Genomic DNA, 12,799 nt, shown 5'->3' with positions numbered 1-12,799 from the left:
AGGCCTACTATCACACACAAGGGTCACACAGTTCTTTGACTTTTTACCCGATGTAACTTTGACCTTATCAAGGGATAACCCTGCTAACTCTCATCGGTTGTGCTCTATTATCAGGTAATTAAGAGTTTTCCAACTCGACTGACCTAGCATCTAAAGCCTAGTCCGAGTATCATCAAATAACATTTGCCTAACTCGGTCCATAGGACCATACTCCCAAAGAGTTTATGTTCCAATATATCAAAATATTGATTACATGCTTTCATAAAACCTTTAATGGCTACAAAAACCCAACAACTATGGGAAATACTCTCACTATTGTTCTCTAGCGGAGGAATCTCCTTACCTTTCTCTATTTGAAATTTCAACTATCTCACACAGATATATAGAGTCATCCAAGACTAATGAAATTCACATCATGTGTATTCAACTAGTCTTTGTTCTTCAACTACTCTTTGTTCGCCCTCTTCAAACTCGTGCCCTAGGACATACCCCTTAGATTTTCAAAACATCTATTGATTTTCTATAATATAGACTTATAATTTAGCTAATTGTCCACTGAATTTTCATAAACAAACTGATACACAATGACAAAAAAAATGACTTAGGTGGGGTTTCTTACTGGTCCATAATTTCATAAGGGGTTGTTAAACACAACTCTTAAACACCCTATTCAAGATGCATAGAGCAATCAACAAAGCATCTCTCAAGAGCTTATACACATACTTGCTTTTGCAATCATGGACATCATTATGTGCATTAGGGTATGATTACTTTTCTCTACAAAATTGCATTGGTACAACACATGTTTCCTACTAAAGAATCCCAAGATCTTGCTGAAATTGTCTTAGACAACTCAGGTTTGTAGTCTCTCCACAGGTCAACTTTGATACCAATAACGGATTCATAAGGCAAATCCTAAGCAGAAACACCAAAAACATAGATTGGATGGAGATTAAATGCCTTTCTCTGGAATCGATTTTCCTCTTGTTGTTGATGCGATTTTCCCTTTATTTTCATGTGTGGGTTTCTCCAGGTTAAGAATTTGATGCCTGCAACATCAAGGCAGCCTTCACTTATAAAAAACTAAAAGTATAATTTATACAATGCAAATCCTGATCCTTTGAGAGAAGGAAAATCTTGATCCTTTGAGGGAAGGCATGAGAGCTTTTGAATCACCAATATAGATTTCTTATTTTAGGGTTTCTAAAGAGAGAAAACTAAGGGAAGAGAAAAGGGCTTTGCTGTAGAGAGAAGCTCTTTTTGAGATGAAAAGGTTTTTCTTTTTGTCTCTCTTAACCCTTTGTTATAAGAATGTTCAATGAGGAACCAAAATAGGAGCTATCTTTCTTATTTTGTATAAGATTCCATCTAGTCAACTTTTTCCCCAATTGGAAATCCATATCATAGATGAATTATTTTTTCCTTCTCTCTACCATGGACAAGTCCAACCATACCATAGATGTCTTCTCTCTTAAACATTAAGCATATTAACAATTCTGTGGAAATTTGACGCAATATAAAATTTATCGGTGAATACCACCTGGCAAAAATAACTATGTTTTACAGAGATAAATAAAAACAGAGAAGGGAATTACAAGCAGAAAGAATAAACATCTAGATCCGAGTATTCTGGCACGGGCCCATAAGCAAAAGAGAAAAAAAACACCAACAACATGGGGCCAATCTCTCTCTCTCTACGCGATCTATAAAGATTAAGTTAGTTTTCATTAATCCAAGATCTCCCTCAATTACAATTCACGTGTTTCTTTTAAAGGAGTTTGTTTACACAAACATAAAGATAACTGCTGAAAAAGAAGATAACTAACAAAAGTCCATTACTAGTGTTAGCCATATTCCTCATCCAATTATCCTTTATCCAACTTTCTAAATAAGATAATGCATACTATTAAAATCAATATTTCAAATCCTTAAGATAAATCAAGTCCACGTACCACCTAAAATAAGTCCCTACTAGATGATAAAAAATGGTAACCTCCCCTTTATGGTGAGTATAAAGCTAAATATAAGCCAAGCAAATTTATCTAAAATCAATGCCTCCAAAAAAAATAACTAAAAAATAGATTTAAACAAACTAACCTAAAAATATTATTTTTAATAATTAATCTTAATAAATAAAATAAAAAGCCTATCCAATCTCTAAAAATAAAATTAAACTTTTGTAGCAACCGGATTTTCATCTACATCATTATTCCCTGGTTGGAGAAAACTCTCACAATTACAATTCACGTGACACAGATTAAAATTACCGGAAAACAACATCAGTAAAAATAACCATGTTTAAGAGAGAGAAATAAAAATCATGTAGTAAATCATAAGAAGAAAGCACAAAAGGCGTCAATCCAAGTCAACCACTACATGCCCATCAGCATAAGAGGGAAGAAAATAACACCCACAAAGGGTCTCTCTTTACAAGAAATACTTTTTTTATTGGGAAAATTATATATACCCCCAAATTAAACTTTTTAAGACATCGTAACCCCCTAAACTTTTTGTATCATGCTATTTTTCCTTATATTTACCCCCCAAATAAAAAAGTAAATGGGTTTAGGTTATGAATGCCCTTACATTCTCTAATCTCCTTTATTTGGAGTCACACGACTCTCTCTCTCTCTCTCTACCAACACAGACTATCTCTCTCTCCCCCAAAGTAAAAATCCATTCTCTCTCTTTCTCTCTCTCAATCGTGGCAATGCGGTCCACCAAATATTTTTTCGGTTGTTCGGCACAAAAAAGTGCTAGACCGCAAAAAAATTTCGGTCTGGCTCCTAGTGTGCTGGACCGCATTAAGTTCTGGTAACATGGCTTGTAATGTGGTCCGGCATCTAGTGTGCCAGACCGGGTAGATTTGAGTTAAATGCTGGACTGAATTGTTTTTTGCGGTCTGGCACGTTTTTGTGCTAGACCACAAAAAATTTCGGTTCAGCACCCTATGTGTCGGACCGCATTATTAGAGAATGAGAGAGAGAGAGAGAGGGAGAATATGGGTTTTTAGAGAGAGAATGAGAGGATATGGGTTTTACTTTGGACGAGAGAGTGTGGGTAGAGAGCGAGTCCCTTGACTCCAAAAGAGGGAGAAGAGAGAAAGTAATAGCTTTTTTGCTCTAAATTATTGACTTTTTGATTTGGGGGTAAATATATATATATAAAATAGTATTGAGGTTTAGAGTGGGATACAAAAAATTTTGGGGGCTAGGATGTCTAGAAAGTTGAATTTGGGGTCTTTATAATTTTCCCTTCTTTATTTCATAAAATTCAATCTTCATACATGTACGTCTAACCCTTTATAACGGCCTACAAGTTGCTTTTTTGTAAAGGGAAAATTATGTAAATATCTATTTTAGTTTCTGTTATTACCAAAATACTGAATACTTTATGTTATTACCGATATGTCTGTTTTTTAGATTTCATAACAATTTTTTTTAAAAAAAGACGAAACTACCCATTTTCGGTTTTTCAAAAATCGAAATCACATCAATTTCGGTTTTTGAAAAATCAAAAATTTAAAATTTTCGATTGTTGAAGAATCGAAAATTTAAAATTTTAGGTTCTTCAGAACCGATTTTTCTCTCTTGTGAGTACTCTAAGTATTCTCTATCCATCTCTCTCTCTGCTTTACACGGGGATTTTTTTCTCTTTGTGTATTTTAAACTTCCCTTGCTTTTTGCTACATCACAGATATGAACTCTACTCATTTTTAGTCATTCCTGAAATTGGAGAGTTTGTATCAGGTGATCGAGATTCTTATCTGTATTTGGTTGAAAGGATTCGCCGATTCCCCTCTCAAGTAATATTTTAATGGCAAGGTCTGTCCCTCTACACCATGATCAGATAACGAGAGATTTCAGCAACTTTAAAAGTTTGACTCTCCTCTGCTCATCACACCCAAATTTTATGCTCTCATCTCTCTCTCATCATGCCCAACATTTATGATGTTCTCTCTCTCTCTCTCCTCTGCAATTTTCTACTCTCCTCTGCTCCCTCTCTTTGCACAAACCCTTGTTTGCTCCCTCTCTCTCAGCTCAAAACATATCTTTAGTTTCTTAAGTATCTTTAGTTTCTTAAGTTCAGTAATTCATGGTCTCTCTGTAAAACCCATTACCATCCCTTTAGAACTTGATTGGTAGCGAAAGAATCACTCAGCAAGAAAACCCACAACTACAAAGGATGAATAGAGAAACAAAGTAAAAAGAATCCCAACAAAATCTTTCAGTTTCTCTAAAAGTCTCAAATTTGAAGTAAATAATTTTGTTTTCAAAAGAAATAGCTCATAAATCATGCGAGCACAGAAAAACCTCTTCAAACAGAGAAGAAAAAACAGGGGCAAGAAGAGGAGAGAGAAACCATCAATGAGAAAAAAAAATTGGTTCTTGAAGAACCGAAAATTTTAAATTTTCGATTCTTCAAAAACCAAAATTGGCCTGATTTTGGTTGTTGAAATATTGAAAATGGGTAGTTTCGTTTTTTTTTTAAAAATTGTTATGAAGTCCAAAAAACGGGCATATTAGTATTGACAGAAAGTATTCGATATTTTGATAATAACGGAAACTAAAATAGATATTTACATATTGTCTCTTTTTTTAATCTCCCTACCAACGAAACCCTTATCCAACCTTACGTTGTCCATTTCTTTATCCAAAATAGAAAGGAACTTATTAACCAACAAAATTTCACGTAACCATATTTACTAAAAAAGAAACCGATTTGCTTCATCATCCAAAAACTTATCAATAGAAATAGACTAAAAACAAGAAATGGACCTTTTAAAAAAAAAGGACTTCGTAAAATAAAGAAACATTTAAAAAAAGGATATTTTTTTGGGTAAGTCAGTGGGGAAGAAGGCCCCCAATCTGATTTTTCATTAATAGAAAATGGATAACACATTATTATACAACCCTATAATAGGGCAGTTGCGCCAAATCATGTAGTAAAAAAAGAGAGAAAGTCACGTGGACGACTACGTCAAATAGTGGCTCCTATATAAACTGATCATCTCTTAGCAAGGGCATCGGCTACCATATTCACTTCATGAAAACATGAGCAATAGACCACGTTATAACCTTATACGACAATTGTCAACTATTGTTTGTAATCTCCAAGGGGCATGATGTTGATTTTTAATAGCATCTACTAGTAGAGATGAGTCACTTTCTATCTGTATCGGGAAGCAGCCCTTTTGAATAGCTAAAATAATGCCTTCTTCTAGATCCTAGAATTCTGTAAAATTATTGGACACAAAACCAAAGTGTTTGGAGCCTGGAATTCTGCAAAATTATTGGATGCAAAACCAAAGTGTTTAGCAAATGTTGACACAAATCCACCATTGCAATTTCTTTTGACCCCATCGCCACTTGCCAAACCAGGGTTGTGCTAGGCCACACCATCAATGTTCAACTTATTACAACGAGCTTTTGGAATTGACCATGCGATTGGGATCATGCATTTTGGCTTCAGTTGACGCCACTTAATCTATAGGTTGAGAATAACCACATTTTCTGATAGATGAAAGGCCCATTTCTTAACTTCTGCAATGCCCTTTACATGTGAAGTAATCCGAATGACAACTTGCTCTCTTTTTGATGCATTAGTTCGAAAGATTCTTCTGTTTCGTTCTTCCCATAGAAACCAGATTGTTGTGAAGAAGATAGCCACCCAGATGTTAAGAAACCCCTCTGATTTGAATATGAAGGCTAACTACGAAGAGTATCCTGCCCCAAAGTAAAAAAAGGATTTGTCTACTAAACTAAACAAACTCATATTAATCCTATTTCTAAAAAGTGATCCTAAAAAAAAAAAAAACACCCCTATCTTTTAAAAATAAAAATAAAAAAAAAAAGAAAAAATCTTTAATCGACCCATTCTTGATTTGCATCATTCTCCTTGGTTGGAGAAAACTCGACCTTGAAATCTAAAATGCGATAAGATAGAATTTGTATTAAGCCCGCAACCTTCTTGGACCTGAATGTTGTAAACTTGATCCTGAGACACTCGAATATTGCAAACACTTGTAGGAGAAAACTCGACATCGAGTTTTAAAATGCGATGAGATAGTTGGAGAAAACTAGACCTCGAGTTTTAAAATGTGAGAAGATGAATCAGTACTAGCCCTACAACCTTTTTTGACCTGAATGTTGTAAACTCAATCCTGAGACACCTGAATATTGCAAACACTAGTTGGAGAAAATACAACATCGAGTTTTAAAAATGCAATAAGATGAAATCTGTATTAACCCTACAACTTTGCGACCTCGAGTTTTTCCGAATATTGTAAACACTAGATGGAGAAAATGTGACCTCGAGTTTTAAAATGCGATAAGATGAAATCTGTATTAACCTTGCAACCTTGCGACCTCGAGTTTTAAAATGCGATAAGATGAAATCTGTATTAACCCTGCAACCTTCTTCGACCTGAATGTTGTAAACGTGATCGTGAGACATCCGAATATTGCAAACACGATCCTAAGATCTATGAACCAATCAAAACATAACAATTTGGCATTGAAAATGATAAGGCCTCGAGGATAGGGTCATATTGATTTTTCGGCCACATAAACCTGCTCAAATAGCTCAAATATAACCTTAGGGAACACCACATATGCATCTTTTTTTTCATTAAATATTTCCAAACGCTTGATCTCCTCTAGGATCAAGTCAACTCCATCTTTCCATTGATAAGAAAATTAGATATCTTTGCTGCCTCAATGATAATTTCTTTCCTTTGATCTTGCTCTTCATCAAATATAGGATTTTCATCAAAGATGATATTACTTTCATCTTGCTTTTCATCAAATATATGACCTTCATCAAATATGAGATCACTTTGGAATGATAATTCCAATTGAATATTATGTCTTTGAAATGAAGATGATGATGTTCTTGCCAAATGAGGAGTCCATACTCCCTCTCTGTTGGTCACTTCATTTATGTAATCTTATATCTTTGCTTGTACATCTTGCATTTTACATATGAATAAGTGATAAGTCGTACATTATTGATCAAAAAAATAAAAAGATAATTCCAATTGAATATTCAAAACTACTCGTTCTTCATCAAACCTAACTAAATCACACTTTCGACTATGAGGAACTAGATCATTCTCCCAACCATGAGAAACTACATCACTCTCCTGATCATGAAGCTCCCAATATAGAGTGTTGGCATGGTATGAGTTCTCAAAAATAGCATCCTACTTATTAACGTTATCATAGTATGTCGGGCCTAGAGTTTAAACAATATTTCACCTTGCCACGGACATGCTATGTCTGTGGTGGTTATTGAACGGAGCTACAACGGACGACACGTGGTCCGTGGCAGTTTTCGCGTGTTTTTTTACAGCAATGAACCTACTATGTCTGTTCCTCTCCCGCAACTGACATAGTAGGTCTGTTGCAGTCTTTTAATCCATGCTGGCCAAGAAAATCGGACAGCGCTGAGCCTAATTCTTTTTTCAAGAGCATATGGGCGAAAACACTGTTCATTTTCACCTATAGGCATCGCGTAGTGGCTTCCTCTCTCTCTCTCTCTCTCTTTATATATATATATATATATATATATATATATATATATATATATATATATATATATATATATATATATATATATATATATATATATATATAAGGCGAAAATGAATAGTGATTTCGCCTACCCCCATCACCGTCTAAAGTTCATTGCGCGGTCACGATTGTTCGGTAGTGTTTTTATTTTTTATTTTTTTCTACAAATCAGAATGACTTAAAATTTGGAGCGTCTATTCATCAAAAATAGGGAAATATTTGAAAAATATATAAAAAATAGTTTACATAAAAAAATTGACCAAAATACCCCAAAAAAAAAAGTCTATCTAATCTCTAAAAATAAAATTAAACTTTTGTAGCAACCGGATTTTCATCTACATCATTATTCCCTGGTTGGAGAAAACTCTCACAATTACAATTCACGTGACACAGATTAAAATTACCGGAAAACAACATCAGTAAAAATAACCATGTTTAAGAGAGAGAAATAAAAATCATGTAGTAAATCATAAGAAGAAAGCACAAAAGGCGTCAATCCAAGTCAACCACTACATGCCCATCAGCATAAGAGGGAAGAAAATAACACCCACAAAGGGTCTCTCTTTACAAGAAATACTTTTTTTATTGGGAAAATTATATATACCCCCAAATTAAACTTTTTAAGACATCGTAACCCCCTAAACTTTTTGTATCATGCTATTTTTCCTTATATTTACCCCCCAAATAAAAAAGTAAATGGGTTTAGGTTATGAATGCCCTTACATTCTCTAATCTCCTTTATTTGGAGTCACACGACTCTCTCTCTCTCTCTCTACCAACACAGACTATCTCTCTCTCCCCCAAAGTAAAAATCCATTCTCTCTCTTTCTCTCTCTCAATCGTGGCAATGCGGTCCACCAAATATTTTTTCGGTTGTTCGGCACAAAAAAGTGCTAGACCGCAAAAAAATTTCGGTCTGGCTCCTAGTGTGCTGGACCGCATTAAGTTCTGGTAACATGGCTTGTAATGTGGTCCGGCATCTAGTGTGCCAGACCGGGTAGATTTGAGTTAAATGCTGGACTGAATTGTTTTTTGCGGTCTGGCACGTTTTTGTGCTAGACCACAAAAAATTTCGGTTCAGCACCCTATGTGTCGGACCGCATTATTAGAGAATGAGAGAGAGAGAGAGAGGGAGAATATGGGTTTTTAGAGAGAGAATGAGAGGATATGGGTTTTACTTTGGATGAGAGAGTGTGGGTAGAGAGCGAGTCCCTTGACTCCAAAAGAGGGAGAAGAGAGAAAGTAATAGCTTTTTTGCTCTAAATTATTGACTTTTTGATTTGGGGGTAAATATATATATATAAAATAGTATTGAGGTTTAGAGTGGGATACAAAAAATTTTGGGGGCTAGGATGTCTAGAAAGTTGAATTTGGGGTCTTTATAATTTTTCCTTCTTTATTTCATAAAATTCAATCTTCATACATGTACGTCTAACCCTTTATAACGGCCTACAAGTTGCTTTTTTGTAAAGGGAAAATTATGTAAATATCTATTTTAGTTTCTGTTATTACCAAAATACTGAATACTTTATGTTATTACCGATATGTCTGTTTTTTAGATTTCATAACAATTTTTTTTAAAAAAAGACGAAACTACCCATTTTCGGTTTTTCAAAAATCGAAATCACATCAATTTCGGTTTTTGAAAAATCAAAAATTTAAAATTTTCGATTGTTGAAGAATCGAAAATTTAAAATTTTAGGTTCTTCAGAACCGATTTTTCTCTCTTGTGAGTACTCTAAGTATTCTCTATCCATCTCTCTCTCTGCTTTACACGGGGATTTTTTTCTCTTTGTGTATTTTAAACTTCCCTTGCTTTTTGCTACATCACAGATATGAACTCTACTCATTTTTAGTCATTCCTGAAATTGGAGAGTTTGTATCAGGTGATCGAGATTCTTATCTGTATTTGGTTGAAAGGATTCGCCGATTCCCCTCTCAAGTAATATTTTAATGGCAAGGTCTGTCCCTCTACACCATGATCAGATAACGAGAGATTTCAGCAACTTTAAAAGTTTGACTCTCCTCTGCTCATCACACCCAAATTTTATGCTCTCATCTCTCTCTCATCATGCCCAACATTTATGATGTTCTCTCTCTCTCTCTCCTCTGCAATTTTCTACTCTCCTCTGCTCCCTCTCTTTGCACAAACCCTTGTTTGCTCCCTCTCTCTCAGCTCAAAACATATCTTTAGTTTCTTAAGTATCTTTAGTTTCTTAAGTTCAGTAATTCATGGTCTCTCTGTAAAACCCATTACCATCCCTTTAGAACTTGATTGGTAGCGAAAGAATCACTCAGCAAGAAAACCCACAACTACAAAGGATGAATAGAGAAACAAAGTAAAAAGAATCCCACCAAAATCTTTCAGTTTCTCTAAAAGTCTCAAATTTGAAGTAAATAATTTTGTTTTCAAAAGAAATAGCTCATAAATCATGCGAGCACAGAAAAACCTCTTCAAACAGAGAAGAAAAAACAGGGGCAAGAAGAGGAGAGAGAAACCATCAATGAGAAAAAAAAATTGGTTCTTGAAGAACCGAAAATTTTAAATTTTCGATTCTTCAAAAACCAAAATTGGCCTGATTTTGGTTGTTGAAATATTGAAAATGGGTAGTTTCGTTTTTTTTTTAAAAATTGTTATGAAGTCCAAAAAACGGGCATATTAGTATTGACAGAAAGTATTCGATATTTTGATAATAACGGAAACTAAAATAGATATTTACATATTGTCTCTTTTTTTAATCTCCCTACCAACGAAACCCTTATCCAACCTTACGTTGTCCATTTCTTTATCCAAAATAGAAAGGAACTTATTAACCAACAAAATTTCACGTAACCATATTTACTAAAAAAGAAACCGATTTGCTTCATCATCCAAAAACTTATCAATAGAAATAGACTAAAAACAAGAAATGGACCTTTTAAAAAAAAAGGACTTCGTAAAATAAAGAAACATTTAAAAAAAGGATATTTTTTTGGGTAAGTCAGTGGGGAAGAAGGCCCCCAATCTGATTTTTCATTAATAGAAAATGGATAACACATTATTATACAACCCTATAATAGGGCAGTTGCGCCAAATCATGTAGTAAAAAAAGAGAGAAAGTCACGTGGACGACTACGTCAAATAGTGGCTCCTATATAAACTGATCATCTCTTAGCAAGGGCATCGGCTACCATATTCACTTCATGAAAACATGAGCAATAGACCACGTTATAACCTTATACGACAATTGTCAACTATTGTTTGTAATCTCCAAGGGGCATGATGTTGATTTTTAATAGCATCTACTAGTAGAGATGAGTCACTTTCTATCTGTATCGGGAAGCAGCCCTTTTGAATAGCTAAAATAATGCCTTCTTCTAGATCCTAGAATTCTGTAAAATTATTGGACACAAAACCAAAGTGTTTGGAGCCTGGAATTCTGCAAAATTATTGGATGCAAAACCAAAGTGTTTAGCAAATGTTGACACAAATCCACCATTGCAATTTCTTTTGACCCCATCGCCACTTGCCAAACCAGGGTTGTGCTAGGCCACACCATCAATGTTCAACTTATTACAACGAGCTTTTGGAATTGACCATGCGATTGGGATCATGCATTTTGGCTTCAGTTGACGCCACTTAATCTATAGGTTGAGAATAACCACATTTTCTGATAGATGAAAGGCCCATTTCTTAACTTCTGCAATGCCCTTTACATGTGAAGTAATCCGAATGACAACTTGCTCTCTTTTTGATGCATTAGTTCGAAAGATTCTTCTGTTTCGTTCTTCCCATAGAAACCAGATTGTTGTGAAGAAGATAGCCACCCAGATGTTAAGAAACCCCTCTGATTTGAATATGAAGGCTAACTACGAAGAGTATCCTGCCCCAAAGTAAAAAAAGGATTTGTCTACTAAACTAAACAAACTCATATTAATCCTATTTCTAAAAAGTGATCCTAAAAAAAAAAAAAACACCCCTATCTTTTAAAAATAAAAATAAAAAAAAAAAGAAAAAATCTTTAATCGACCCATTCTTGATTTGCATCATTCTCCTTGGTTGGAGAAAACTCGACCTTGAAATCTAAAATGCGATAAGATAGAATTTGTATTAAGCCCGCAACCTTCTTGGACCTGAATGTTGTAAACTTGATCCTGAGACACTCGAATATTGCAAACACTTGTAGGAGAAAACTCGACATCGAGTTTTAAAATGCGATGAGATAGTTGGAGAAAACTAGACCTCGAGTTTTAAAATGTGAGAAGATGAATCAGTACTAGCCCTACAACCTTTTTTGACCTGAATGTTGTAAACTCAATCCTGAGACACCTGAATATTGCAAACACTAGTTGGAGAAAATACAACATCGAGTTTTAAAAATGCAATAAGATGAAATCTGTATTAACCCTACAACTTTGCGACCTCGAGTTTTTCCGAATATTGTAAACACTAGATGGAGAAAATGTGACCTCGAGTTTTAAAATGCGATAAGATGAAATCTGTATTAACCTTGCAACCTTGCGACCTCGAGTTTTAAAATGCGATAAGATGAAATCTGTATTAACCCTGCAACCTTCTTCGACCTGAATGTTGTAAACGTGATCGTGAGACATCCGAATATTGCAAACACGATCCTAAGATCTATGAACCAATCAAAACATAACAATTTGGCATTGAAAATGATAAGGCCTCGAGGATAGGGTCATATTGATTTTTCGGCCACATAAACCTGCTCAAATAGCTCAAATATAACCTTAGGGAACACCACATATGCATCTTTTTTTTCATTAAATATTTCCAAACGCTTGATCTCCTCTAGGATCAAGTCAACTCCATCTTTCCATTGATAAGAAAATTAGATATCTTTGCTGCCTCAATGATAATTTCTTTCCTTTGATCTTGCTCTTCATCAAATATAGGATTTTCATCAAAGATGATATTACTTTCATCTTGCTTTTCATCAAATATATGACCTTCATCAAATATGAGATCACTTTGGAATGATAATTCCAATTGAATATTATGTCTTTGAAATGAAGATGATGATGTTCTTGCCAAATGAGGAGTCCATACTCCCTCTCTGTTGGTCACTTCATTTATGTAATCTTATATCTTTGCTTGTACATCTTGCATTTTACATATGAATAAGTGATAAGTCGTACATTATTGATCAAAAAAATAAAAAGATAATTCCAATTGAATATTCAAAACTACTCGTTCTTCATCAAACCTAACTAAATCACAC

This window comes from Amborella trichopoda, chromosome 8 (assembly GCF_054954075.1).
Source record: "Amborella trichopoda isolate Santa Cruz 75 chromosome 8, AtrichopodaSantaCruz75HAP2 v2.0, whole genome shotgun sequence".
Classification (NCBI taxonomy): Eukaryota; Viridiplantae; Streptophyta; class Magnoliopsida; order Amborellales; family Amborellaceae; genus Amborella; species Amborella trichopoda.
Note: the sequence above shows the minus strand (reverse complement) of the source record.